Genomic DNA, 15,040 nt, shown 5'->3' with positions numbered 1-15,040 from the left:
GAGTCTACCGTTATATCATAGAACTATAATCTGAAAACAGTACAGACTCCAAGAGATGCGGAATAACAAAAGAAATAAATGGATTAGCATTGGAACAAGCACTCCTAGCTAAAGTATGAGCTGCTTTGTTCGCTAATCGTGGACAAAAAGACACTTTAAAATCTGGTCTAGACACGAGAATATCTTTGCAATCTTGTATTAGTAAACCGAAATCCGATAAATCAGTTGCCTCACTATTGCAGCAACCAGCAATGACTTTTGCATCTGTGCGAAAATCCACCGAAGACCACTGCATAGCCTGACACCATCGAAGGCCAGAAAGAAGTGCAAAAGCTTCAGCGTTTCTAACTGCAGCCTGACCCGACTGGTATCCGCTGCTACACGCGATAAAAGCTCTCTGATCATTTCGACATACGGCTCCCCAACCATACCGATGTTCAGATACAAAGAGTGCAGCATCAATATTGCAAACCTTTCGACCAAACCCAGGAAGACGCCAAACCGTTGGCTGCTGATCCGTTATCAGGTGCGCAGATGCAGGAACCTGCTGTTCCTTCCATTCATTGACATACGCCTGACCGAATCGAATTGCTGTCGCCGGAGTTTTCCAGTTCCCATTCCATAGAAATTCATTTCGCTGATTCCATATTACCCACAGAACCACCATCATTTTGCATAACCAATCCGACGACTGAATTTGACACATCTGCAACAGAAAATCACCAAAAACGTCTTCTGAAACCCCAGGTAAAGAGATACCCACCTGCTGCCAAAAATCATTTGCAAAAGGGCATTCCCTAAAGAGATGCCAAATATGTTCATTTTCTCCGGAACATAAAATACAAGATAAAGGGATTGAGATACCGCGATTAGCCAATAACATACGAGTAGGGAGACAATTTGTTACCAATCTCCAAAGAAAAAATTTAATCTTTGGGGGAAGATGAAGATTCCATAACTTTTTCCATCCAGTATTTCCCTCATAATTACGAACAGAGAGGTCATAAGCTTTATAACCCGACTTTACCGTATAGATACCGTCTTTTGAATAATGCCAGATCAAACGATCCCCACCTTCCCGCTGAGGAATATACATATTAAGGACAGCAGCACTATCATCAGCATTGAGAGTGTTTCTTATTTTTACTCTATCCCACTGTTTTTCACCTTCAACCATTAAATCTGATACACGCAACCCCTCATTTACCGGTTCTCGAATGATAGGATAGAAACCCCTTTCCTTTGCAATCCAGGGATCACGCCACACAAACACTCCCTTACCATCACCAATCCTCCATCTTAAACCCAAACTCAACAATTCACGTGAACTCCAAATGCTTCTCCAAACATAACTAGGATTATTACCCAGTTCAGAGTTGATAAAGTTTTCCGTATGGAAATATTTAGCTTTGAGCATACGACTTACCAAAGCATCTGGATTATTCACCAAATTCCACCCTTGCTTTCCAAGAAGAGATAAATTGAAGGCATAGAGATCCCTATAACCCAATCCTCCACAGAACTATTTTATTAAACATCACCAAACAAGTCTTTACAAATATAATAACTAACCAAACAGAAATAAAAAAAATGATGGAAAGACGGCTAGTATTGGAAAGAGAATGTTGAGCAACAGTATGGACAACTCCTGTTCGCTAGACGAGAAGAGAAAGACACTCTAAAATCGTATCTGTTACTAAAAGTACCTTATTATCGTGTCCAATAGTGTTCATATGGACCTTGATGACCAAATAAAATTTGATCATTCACCGTTAGATCTAGACTGATTAAATATAAACCTTAGGATGTTTGAATCTCAACCATATGATTTCAATCAGTCCAGATCTAACGATGAATGATCAAATTCATTTGGTTCAGCATCCATTCTTCACAAAAAAAAAAAAACATTACCAAACTCCGATTAGTCCTCCTCATTAGAGGTAATACTATCGACCACTTCTTCTGCGTCGCATTAAAAAATAACATTGATACATTGTAAAGCTGACGCACATTATCGCTTCATGTAACTCCATCGCTTCTACAATCCGAGTCCCGATAATAAATGGGTACAAGGCACTGTGACATGCCATAAAAGAACCATTGGAGCTACGAAGGATCGTCCCTATATCCAATATTTACGGGGACGGTTTCGGAGGATCCGCATTAAATGATTCAGAGATTTTTTCATCTTCATCCCCTCCTTATACAAATTCCCACGGGTAACGGTGAATCCTCATACATAATAAAATAATAACATTAATTAAAAAAATACATTTAATTTTTTTTTTGAGAAAGAAAAAAAAATACATTTAATTTATATATGCTGAAATCTAACTAGTTTTAGTTTACTAATTTGATGCCATTAAGAATGCTTCCCTTAAATTGTTTCTCCATGTCTATGCTAGAGTTTAGTTATTGTTTTTGTCCATAAATTAATCATGTTCCTCTTAGCAATTTTCTCTTATCAATTATCATATAGAAGTTTAATAATTTGAGATTTATGACCAATATTTGTGGCTATAAAACGGTCCATTTGTTGCAAGTCAAACGTTTAGCTAGTTAAATTTAAGACATTTTTCTTCATTGGTTTCGATATGAGGAAAGAAAAGAATTTGACCATTAGAGCTTGCAATGATGATGTGTGATGAATGCTTAGAGGATTCGAGACCGTTTTAGTAGCCTTTAGAAGTTTTGAATGAGCACCTGAGGAGACAAATTGGCATTTTTACTTCTGAAACCTAGATGAATTAGTAGGCTTTAAATAATCACACACCTTTTTTATTTTAGAATTAAGAAGTTTATTCGGGATTTCCACAGAGATATACAGTAATGGAATGGGGATCCCTACGGGACAGATATAGCAATCCTCATTCCCATTTAGGTTTTGGGAAAAGATTGCCCCCGTTCCCATTCCTATCTCCACTTTCTACGGTTATTTTCTGTCCTTGTCGGTTCGGACACCCCCAGTTTTCGGATAATCCCCTCCCCATTGTCACTCCTACTAACAGACTCAATAAATGACGAAATAACAAAACCAATTCTATTTATCCAAAACCACATCAACTTAACTTTTCCACATATCAGGATATTTGCTAAATTCTTAACTCAAAATTCTATATATTCTTTTTGGAAAAAAATTAATTCAAGTGCACATTCAGAATACTTTTCCATGTTAGAACCTAATTTATCTGAATGGTTGTATTTGTTATGAATAAATTAATGGATGTCCATAAGTATAACCATTGTAACTCCTCATTCCTTAATGTTATAACTCTTCATTCATTAAGGTTGTAACTCTGTATTCCTTAATGTTTGTAACTACATAATTTATGTTCTTATGTAACCTATATATTCATAAGCCTATAAATATAGGTTTCTTTGATGTAATACAATACAAGCAAAAGGACAAGTGAAATACAAGAATACATTTACTCTCTCCATTGTTCTAATTCTATTGCATATTATCTTCCTTGTTTTATAACATGTTATCAGCACGAAACCCTAGCCGTCTGAGCAAGATAGATTCCCGAAATAAACAAGGTTTTGCGATTCAAGATTCAGAGATTCGGGTAGATAATTTTTCTTTAAAAGAGAAAAAAAAATCATCATTGGGCACAAACTTTCTCATTCGATTAATCTCTACTCAGATTTGTTCATCCATTTAAATCCCATATAAGTTCTAAATCAATCTTTAATTTCTTTCATATATTATACTCTTGTTTCTAATATACACGTATTTGTATTTGAGTCATATCAAATTTTACAAATGTGAATATCTAATTGTTAAAGATCCATCTGTGTTTTAGAAATTTTTGAAAGAAAGATAAGACCACTAGAAGTTGGTTTTATTATCCAAAGCTCGTTATGACATGATGAAATTAAGATTGCAAGATTTTAAATCGGTACATAATATAATTCAGCTCTTTTAAGATTATATCTCAATTAAAATTATGTGGAGATGATGTTACCAATGAAATTATGTTAGAGAAAACTTTCTATACTTTTCATGCATTTAATATGCTCATGCAATATCAATATAGAGAGAAAGGCTTCAAAAAGTATTCTAAATTACATCTGGTTTTACTATACTAAACATCTAGTTTTACTATACTAAGCTCCTGAAAAGATTCTCATATATAATGTACTATCTTGTAACACAAATTTAGTTGAAGGCTCCGGCAGAGCCAATATAGTTCGGCAAAGCCAATATAGTCTTACCAAGAGAAACGAAGTTTATTATGAACAATCCATTATTTTCCCAAAGTCTCACAGAAAGTTGTTGAGTTTCAAAGATATTCGCATAAATGGATATCATATTGAGGCTGTAACTTTATATTACAAATATAATTATGGGAAAGATATATGGACTAGAAATTTTTTTTAATACTTTATAATATAGTTTGTGTTACACATTTATTAACGTAATTGGAGCAAATCTTACTGTAAACCAGAAGTTTACTGATTCACATACTTATAAGATTTGACATGATAAACTAGGTCATCCTGGTTCTATAATGATGAGAAAAATTATAGAAAATGCACATGGGCATCCATTGAAGAACTAAAAGATTCTTCAAAGCAATGAATAATTTTGTGTTGCTTGTTCGCAAGGAAAATAATTATAAGGCCCTCGAAGGGTAAGATTGGAATTGAATCACCAACATTTTACAATGCCTTGAAGGCGATATATATGGAACATTTAGGTATTTTATGGTTTTAATTGATGCTTCTACTCGATGGTCATATGTATGTTTATTACCATCACACAATTCTTCTTGATAATGACAGTGAATTCATATTCCAAACATTTAACGGTTATTGTATGTAAATTGGGATAAGTGTTGAACATCATGTAGCATATATTCATACACAAAATAGTCTAGTAGAATCTTTACTAAATGTATGCAATTAATCGCTAGACCATTACTTATGCGAACTAATCTTCCTACATCTGTATGGGGATGTGAAATTTTACATGCAATATCACTTATATGTATTAGACCAACAAGCTATCATGAGTATTCCCCATTACAATCACTACACCATAGATGGTCTGTTGCAACACCGAACAAGTGTTGGCTAAAGTCGTTATAGTGTTGCTAAACATGTTTAGGCAACACGATTTGCCAAAAAAGGGTGTTGCTTTTTCGCTTGTTGCCAATGAGGTATTTAGCAACATGTTTTCACATTTTTAGCAACATCAGTACAAGTGTTGCTACACGTATCTTTGGCAACACATTCCTAGCTAATGGCAACTGAAATGAAAATGTTGCCTAAACGATACAACAAGTAACACAATTATCGAATAAAATTATAGGCAACACTTTTGAAATTTTTTTGCAATAGATTTTTATGCAACATTATTTTTTAGATGCAACTCTTTTTATGTAGTATTGCAACACTTTTAAATTTAACATTTTTTGTTTTAAGCAACTCTTTCATTTACAATTTGCAACATTTTTTAATTTAACACTTTTTAAGAAACTCTTTAATTTATCACTTTTTAATTTAACATTTTTTTTTGTTTCAAGCAACTATTTCATATTATGTTCATAGCAACACTTTTTTTTTTATAAATTTGACAGTTTTAATGTAACACCTTAATATTTGCAATATAATCTTCAACACACGCAACACTAAAAAAATTAAAAGAAATTTTTTAGTTTAAATAATAGCAGAACAAATCTTTAATTGCAATTATAAATCCATAATAGGTCAATATGTTAACAATAGAATTTAAAATTCTCAAATGATCCAAAACACAATAAAAAGAGTATAATAAAGTCACAATGTAACCTATTCTTCAAACTCGACATTCTCATTTTCATTTGAAATGCCACCACATATTTCCTCAATATCAATATGGAGATTGAGATTAACTTCTACCAATTTGTTTATGATCAATGTCAAGCCCTTCCTCACTTTTTGATGCACTTCTTGTTTCATTTTCTCTTCCATTGCTCCCTCCATTTGAATCACTTTCTCCTCCATTGCTGCTTCAAATAGAAAATAATAGAAAATAATCTCATTACTGTAAGCATGAAAATGTGATAGTTAACTTTTGATGTATAATAGAAAGTACTCTTAGAAACCAAAACCTTATGTTTCGGGTCAGACTTCTGTAATCTACGAAAATTGGAAACTTGCTTACTTTTATAGATTATCTCCTTAAAGCATATTTCTTGATAAAACATGGAGTTGGAGTGCCATAGGGATAGCCTTTGAGAAATTGTTTTCTGTTTTACCTATTTATAGGTATGTTAACCCCGAGTGATGAGTTAATTAAGGAGGTGTTTGCAGCAGCAGAGATGAGTGGTAAAAACTGAGACTTCTATTAGTGGAAAGTTATTAGGAGTCAATGAAGTCAGGAGTGGCTGATATTGGTTAACACATGTGGTCGTCAAGGTGGTTCCATGAGTACTGCACTATTTTTGAAACAAGTACTTACTCATATTCCTATCAATCTAACATATTCCTATCAATCTAAGATATAAAAAAATAAATTAATGATGCTATAAAGACAGGAATGGTTCAGACCTTGTAAGCTGCTACTCGAGCTTTCCGAGATCCTCCTTTCGCTGTTCCGTTACCTAAACCAAATAAACAATTGATTAGTGATGCTATAAAGACAGGAATGGTTCAGACATGTGGCTCAATTTGTACATATATAGTTCAGACATTTGTGATTCATCTGCTTCCCCTCTCAAGTTACTCATCACAACCTGCATTTTCAACCCCAAAATTAATTATTTAATTGGTCTTTATAATTATAGGTGGACCTAAAAGGGCATTCATGGGCCATCTTACAACAATATCGAAATTAATTATTGCTTCCATCAATGTTTTTATTGTTTGCAATCACAATGGAATGGATTCTACTAAACATTTGCAATAATCAAATGTTTCAAAATTTCAGTTACTGCCAATCTTGTCCTTCAATATTTATTTGTGTTAATTTCAATTTTGTCCTTCAAACAAGAACCATTGTTCCGATTCATACAATTATGCAATTAAATCCCATTAATTCTATCAGCAAAATTATTGAAGTAACAGAAAAAATGAAGATAGCATAAAATCAACTTGGGCTAAAATAAATGGAAAAAAGCTCATTATACCCCTCCATTCAGCACCAGGTAAAAATATTACCAAATTGATACACTAATCATAATTGAAATCAACTTTTTCAAGGAAATTAATTAAGGAGGGAATTAATGAAAATCACTTTATAAAATCCCACATTTCTAACCAAACAAATGAATAATAATTGAGGAGTAAATTTGAAATAAGATCATTGACGTTTTTTTTTTCGAAAACTGAATGGGGAGAAGTAGCTGCAGCAGCCGCAGCTGCAACAGCTCTTGCAACATCTTCAGTAGTCTGCAAGAGAAGTGAAGCTCTCCAACCATGGCTACCAGTGTCGTCATTTTTAGCCATCCCGGAAAAGCTCGTCTACGGCTATATATAGCACAATATGCTAAGAGTAAGTAAAATCTAACAATACATATTCAAGTAAAGAAGTAACTGTTGGTCCCTTGTAAGGTTGCAAATATAGTTCCAAGGGGGGTTAGGAACTATTTTACCTTTTTAAAAATAATTTAGGCAGATTTCTTTTCTTTAAGAAAAGTTTATCTAACAGCGGCGCTTAGCACTCAGCAAGACACTGGCTTAGTCAACTAGTGACTAGGACAGCTTCGTTGCTTAGGTCAGGAAATAGCACTTAGAGTCTATTCCTGAACCTTCTCGTTGGTAGCGCACAACTCAGCTTGACCTCTTTTACTTGGTCAGTTTTAGTTTGTTTGATTTATCCAGGTTCGGCTTCTTCTAAGCCTACGTCCTGTCCCCGGAACACTTCCGAGATTTCAAATCCTCTACTGAGCTCTTTAAAGGTAGAGCCTCAAACCTTTTACAATATCAGCAATTGAGTATGACAAGAGTACCTTCCTCTATACTTCTACTCAATCCTAATCTCTCCGCTGAGTACTTAAAACCGAGTACTCAGCCTCTCCTTTCTACTTCTAGAAATGATAAAGATTTTGTCCTAAACAACAATTGTTAGAACACCTTAGATGATTGAAAAACAATCACTCTAGACTTTTACACAGATATGAAAATGTAGTGTAAGAATTTTGCTTTGCTTCTTGCTTGCAGAACTTGTAGAGATTTGGACAGCGTAATGGCTTGATCAAGTTCTATATTTAGTGAAGCTTGTGATGGCACTATTTATAGAGACGTCTGGCCATTCGGTTATTTCGAATTTCGAAATAACCGTTGGAGGGAAACGGCTATGTGTCGTTGTCATCCTGACTTGCACAGAGCTCTTGGCCAATCACAATCATGTATCTTCTATCCTCGGTCAGCACAGCAGATGGTCTCTCCTTTTATGGTAAAGTCAACTGGACAGCATACTGTGTCGTCTGAACTTTGCTAAAAGAGGAAACACTTTGTCTGGAAGTTTTCCTCTTCCGGTCTGCTGTCTTGTACGCTTTGTCGAGACTACTCAGCAGCTTCATTGTGAAGTTGTTCCTGAAGGTCTTCTAGATCCTTCCGTTTGCTGAGTTGCGTTTTTATCCAAAACGACAACGTCTTGACATACGCGGGCCGAGTGTACTGAGTTGTTTGACTTGGGTCTTGGCTTCCGTATTGGGCTTGGTCCTTCCAATCCTTATGACTTATAACATTTATACTCAACATTGAACAAACACATTAGTAGAATAAATCAACGCATTTAAACTTAGTGTGTTTAGAATATGTATTCTAATTTATACTTAAACAATTTTGTCAAATCAAAATTATGTGGAAAGGTGTTTCAACAGTAACTGTGCTCTAGAATCATTGATCACAGAAGCAAGCATAAGTGCATATTCAAAGTGATGGCAGTTGCTCAAAAATCTCTAGACAATGGCCATTACAACTAACTCTCATTTTTACTACTAATCATAGATATAGATAACAAAAAAAACACAATGGCTTCATATATATCATAAATTAATACTCTCTAACTCCACATTTCTTTTCATTTCTTGGGTTCAATTTTTGGGTATGGAAAATAGGAATGGAGGAGAAGAGGATTCAAATTGCATAGAAGAAACCTTAATTAAAAAGGATGCAGCAGGTCATCGAAGATGTTCAAGTGAAGAATCTAATAATCATTTCAACCAATCTGAAGCAACAAAACAGTATGCATTCTTTCTTTAGTTGGATTAAGATTGGTAATGAAATGTGATGAAAGGTTAAAATTGCAGGAGGTGTGCACGAAATTCACATGTTCGGAAAGTAGAGTATATAGGTGAATTGGAAACAAGTGTTGAAATAATGGAGGCAGAAGAATGTCAAGTTTCAGTAGAGATTCAATTTATGAAGCACCAAGCTACTATACTTTATATGGAAAACCAACTTTTGCAGAAACGCTTCGATAATTTATCTCAACAACAACTCATCAAATACAGTAAATATTCAACTTAATCATGTATATCTTATCTTGCAATATATATGCTTTTTAATGATGTTGAAATATACATATATGCATGCAGTGGAACATGAAGTGCTAGAGAGAGAGCTACGCAGGCTTCGTTTATTGTACCAACAGCAGCAGAAGAAGAAGCATCAACAACCCAAAACTAGACAACCTGAATTCAATAAACCTAACCTAGCTTGCATTTAGTATATAATCTCTCTTCCCACTTTCATTCTTGTATTTTTCACCCTTTTCATTTCTTGTTTCAATTAAATCAATCTCATAACTTTTTTTTATTTTTTATTTTTAGATACATATATTAGTCCATTTAGATTCCATTAACTACTAATCAATTTTGGAGAAATAATAGCATTACGCGAACACCTTTGGAAAATCCATATCCATTCAGGTTTGTGTGGAAATTGATCTTTCTGGGGTAACTAATGGGAAAGGTAATTCTGTTGTTTCTATTCCCAGAAATTTGGAGTATAAGATGGTGCAACGTACAAAGTATGTAGGTAGGAGTAATCCTAATGAGAATTTCAAAATTGCAAAGGAGATTTCAGGTCTTGTCCTTGGGGATTTAAGCACTACTCTACCCAGACCTTGTTAGAGAAATTTTTACTACTAACTCTCATTTCTACGAGAAGATTGAAGCCCACCCACTTGTTAAACAACTTGAAGGCGATGGCCTCCTTAGTCTTAAAGGTCCTAAATGGCTTCTCAATAGGAAAATCATCACTCCTACATTTCATATGGAAAATCTCAAAGTAACTACTTCTTAATCATTTTTCTTCATGGCGGTCAGTTTCTTCATCTTGTTAGAATTCATAGGTTGAGTTTCTTTGTGTGAAAACTCTTCAATACTACATTCACTGTATAATTTTCAAGGTGAAAAATACCCAATTCTCATCAATTAGAAAAATTAAAAAAATCTCATGCTTAAACGATTAAAACAGGCAGGTTTCAACCCATAAAAAATAGAAAAAATTTCCCAAATCACAGAGAAAACAAAACAATACCCACACCAAGCTTTATATCACAGATAAATATATAAGAATCAAGCCTTCCCAAGCATTAAAGTACCAAATTTGTATTGAAATTCTGAATTAAATGCCAGAAACTTCTTTGTTTGATGAGTGTGAAAAATCCATTACAGAAGTTGTATCATTGAAATAACAAATGGAGATCACGCACGGCTTACCTTAACAGAAGAATTGAAAAGCATGATTACAGAAAACCTCAAGAGCAAGAACGGAGTGGCTGATCGGAAAAACCCCGGCACAATTTTACCTAAGGTGAGTCATGGCAGAGTAGCGTTGAGAGAAAAGAACTTTGAGAGTAGTGTTCTTAGCGATAGTTTTTTAGGTTTTGATTTTTACCCCTCAGAGATACAAAACGACAGGGGAATAAAATATTTGTTCCCTCCTAATTTTTAATCCTTAGAGTTTTTGAGGTTTTGATTTTTTAGGGGCAAACAAAATAGTTTTTTCCCTCCATAATTTCACAAGTATTAAAATGTTCCTTTTTAAAACAATTTTTTTTAAAAAAAAATTAATCCTGAGATATACAAAACGACGTCGTTTTGCATCTATTAGGATGAATAAAGATTATTTACATAAAAAGTGTTCCAATTTTGGTACATCTCTTGCAACACTTTATAATTAGTGTTCTAAAATATCAAAGTTATGTGAGTTTGACATGTCTTTTGCAACCTTTTATAAACCATGTTGCAAAAGATCCAAAAATCATAAAAAGTGCAATACATTATAGGCAACACATGTATTTTAGGTTGCAAGAGACCATCTATGGTGTAGTGAATTAGCTTTTGGTCATGAGCCCAATATTTCTCAATAATTAAATATCTTGAGCCATTAGCGGGAGATATGTTTATTGCATGTTTTGCATATTGTCATTTTGATGAATCTATATTTCCTAAATTAAGGAGAGAAAATAAAAATGTGGAAAAGACAATAACATGGAAATCTTCATCACTTTCTCACATGGATTCTAAAATAAAGAATTGTGAACAAGAAGTTCATAAAATAATTCATCTTGAAAATTTAGCAAACCAGTTGCCTGATGCACTTGCTGATCCAAAATGAGTAACAAAAACCAGCTGTTAATGCACCAATTCATATTCCAATTCATATTGAAATTCCTGAAGAAAAACATGATGATCGTTCTTAAACATGCGTGGACGACCTATTAGTTCAAAGGATAAAAATCTTAGAAAAAGAAATTCGATCGATGATAAGAATGAATCTATTAAAGATGTAGATACTAATATAAACACACTTCCTGAAGAAGTGCAAACACCTGAAGTTATGGAAACACCTGAAGTTGTTACAAATGAAGATATTTTAATGAAATAATTTTTCCAACATTAGGGGGAGAGAATGAGAAGTTGAAAAAAAAAATATTACATGGAATGCATTAACATTATCTCATTTAGATCCTCGAACAAAACAATGTGAACTTGAAGTTCAAAAGATAATACATTTGCAAAATATTGCAAATCAAATTCTCCCCATCACAATTGGTTCTTAGTCAAGAACCAAATATTTCTCATTTGAAAGTTTTTGGATGTGCGGTATATGTTTTAATTGCTCCACCACAACGCACTAAGATGGGTCCTCAAAGGAGGATGGAAATATATGTTGGATTTGAATCCCCATCAATTATTAAGTATCTTGAGCCAGCTACTGGAAATTTATTTAAGGCTCGATTTGCTGACTGTCATTTTAATGAGTCAATTTTTCCAACATTAGGGGGAGAAAAGAAACAGCTAGAAAAGGAAATTAGTTGGAATGAATTATCTCTGTCTCATTTTGATCCTCATACTAAAGAATGTGAAATAGAAGTTCAAAAGATAATTCATTTACAAAGAGTGACCAAGTCACATATTCCAGCTGTAAATGCTCCAAATATAATTGATGTCCCTAAAGGACAACATCAGACTGCTAATGAGTCTCACAGACGCATGAAGCGTGGTAGACCAATCGGTTCCAAAGATAAGAATCCTCGGAAAAAAAGGAGCAGAATTTGGCAATGGCTTTTCCGAGGAACCAAATAGAAATGAAGGATCTCCTAAAGAGACCATACACATGACAAAGAATGAAATTCAGGTACTTGAGAATGAAGAGATCTCAATCAATAATGTCATGTCTGGAATAAAATGGAACCGAAATAAAATCGACGTCGATGAAATTTTTGCATGCAATGTAGCAGTTGATGTTATGGATAAAAATGAGGATCATAAACCAAAATCCATTAAAGAGTGTACACAAAGTAATAATTGGCCAAAATGGAAAGAAGCAATTGAAACAGAATTGAAATCTCTTGCAAAAAGAGAAGTATTTGGACATGTAGTCCGTACACCTAAAGGTGTAAAACCAGTGGGACATAAATAAGTCTTTGTGAGAAAAAGGATTGAAAATGGTGAAATTGTGAGATATAAAGCACGTTTAGTTGCACAAGGATTCTCACAAAGACCTGGAATTGATTATAGAGAAACATACTTCCTTGTGGTGGATGCAACTACTTTTAGGTTTCTCATAAGTCTGGCAACAAGAGAAGGGCTTGATTTACATTTGATGGATGTAGTCACAACCTACTTGTATGGGCCACTGGATAATGACATTTATATGAAAGTCCTAGAAGGATTTAAATTTCCAAAAGAAACAAAATCTAGTTCTCGAGAACATTACTACATAAAGTTAAATAAATATCTTTATAGACTGAAATAATATGCGCGCATATGATATAATCCTATTTGTGAATATTACTGGAACTCCTGAAGAGATTCCAAAAGTATTGGATTATTTGAAAAAAGAATTTAAGATGAAAGATCTTGGAAAGACAAAATTTTATCTTGACTTACAAATTGATTATGTATATAGTTCTTTGTTTGCTTGTTTACATGTTCATTGCAATTGAATTTTATGCTTGTAATGAACGTAAGTGGTTAGTTATATGCATGGTTTTATTGTTTATATGCTCACTCTTATCTGATTGTTAAACTTGTAATTGTCATGTTTGGTTGGTTGATGTGTCAAGCTTGTGCTAATAAATGACTAAGTGCTATTAGTATTTATTGTTATTAATGATAATTGAGATTGAAATGTGATTGATGGTTGGTATGTAATTATTTGGTTATTAATTCTATTTAAGTGAATTAATTATTTATAATGGTTGTTCGATCACTTGATGAAAATAAAGATCCTTTTCGACCTCGAACAGATAAGGAAGAGATTCTTGGTCCTGAAGTACCATATCTCAATGCAATAGGTGCACTAATGTATCTTGCTAACAATACGAGGCCAAATATTGCTTTCTCTGTCAATTTGTTATCCAGATATAGCTTTGTATCTACACAAAGGCATTGGAATGGAATTAAGCATATATTATGTTATCTTCAAGGAACTATTGATTCAGGATATTTATTCACAAATGGAAGTACAACTATATCTTGGCGCTCTACGAAGCAAACTATTACAATTACTTCCTCAAATCATGCTGAGTTAATTGTTATTCATGAAGCAAACCGAGAATGTGTTTGGCTAAAGATCATTAACCAAAGCATATACGAGAATCATGTGGTAGATCATCAGATGAAGGATCACCGACTACAGTATATGAAGATAATGCAGCTTGCATTGCTCAACTGAAGGAAGACTACATTAAAGGAGATAGAATAAAACATATTTCAACAAAAAATTTCTTTACCCATGATCTTCAAAAGAATGGTGAAATCAGTATTCAGCAAATTCGATCAAGTGACAATCTGGCAGATTTGTTCACAAAGGCCTTCTACAAAGAAGTTGGTTTACGGTATTGGAATGCACCGTCTCAGAGATCTTCAGTAATATTGCGAATAGGGGGAGTAATCACTGTACTCTTTTTCCCTTAACCAATGGTTTTGTCCCACTGGATTTTACTTGGTAAGGTTTTTAATGAGGCAGTGCCCTATTCGCATGGATGGACATCCAAGGGAGAGTGTTATGAAGAAATTAATGGAGGTCCATAAGTATAACCATTGTAACTCCTCATTCCTTAATGTTGTAACTCTTCATTCATTAAGGTTGTAACTCTGTATTCCTTAATGTTTGTAACTACATAATTTATGTTCTTATGTAACCTATATATTCATAAGCCTATAAATATAGGTTTATTTGATGTAATACAATACAAGCAAAAGGACAAGTGAAATACAAGAATACATTTACTCTCTCCATTGTTCTAATTCTATTGCATATTATCTTCCTTGTTTTATAACAGTATTTTTTTAATTCATAATTATTAACGTAATTAAAAAAAAAAGTTTTCAAACAGTTTTGTAATTGAATTTCTCCATAACATCTTAGGGCTCAAGTTTGCAATGTAAGAACAAACTAGAAAACTCCCTACTATTTTCGAGAAATTTACAGTACTCCGGGAGTAATACTCCCGACCAATGAAAATCGTTTTAAATACTGTTTTATAAAGAAAATATATATATACACGTGTCCTGAATTCATTGGTGGGCAAAGTACCATCAGTCACCAATTTATGGATCCCAAGTTCAACCGGCTATTAGCCGGACCA

This window comes from Euphorbia lathyris, chromosome 1, assembly GCF_963576675.1.
Source record: "Euphorbia lathyris chromosome 1, ddEupLath1.1, whole genome shotgun sequence".
Classification (NCBI taxonomy): domain Eukaryota; kingdom Viridiplantae; phylum Streptophyta; class Magnoliopsida; order Malpighiales; family Euphorbiaceae; genus Euphorbia; species Euphorbia lathyris.
Note: the sequence above shows the minus strand (reverse complement) of the source record.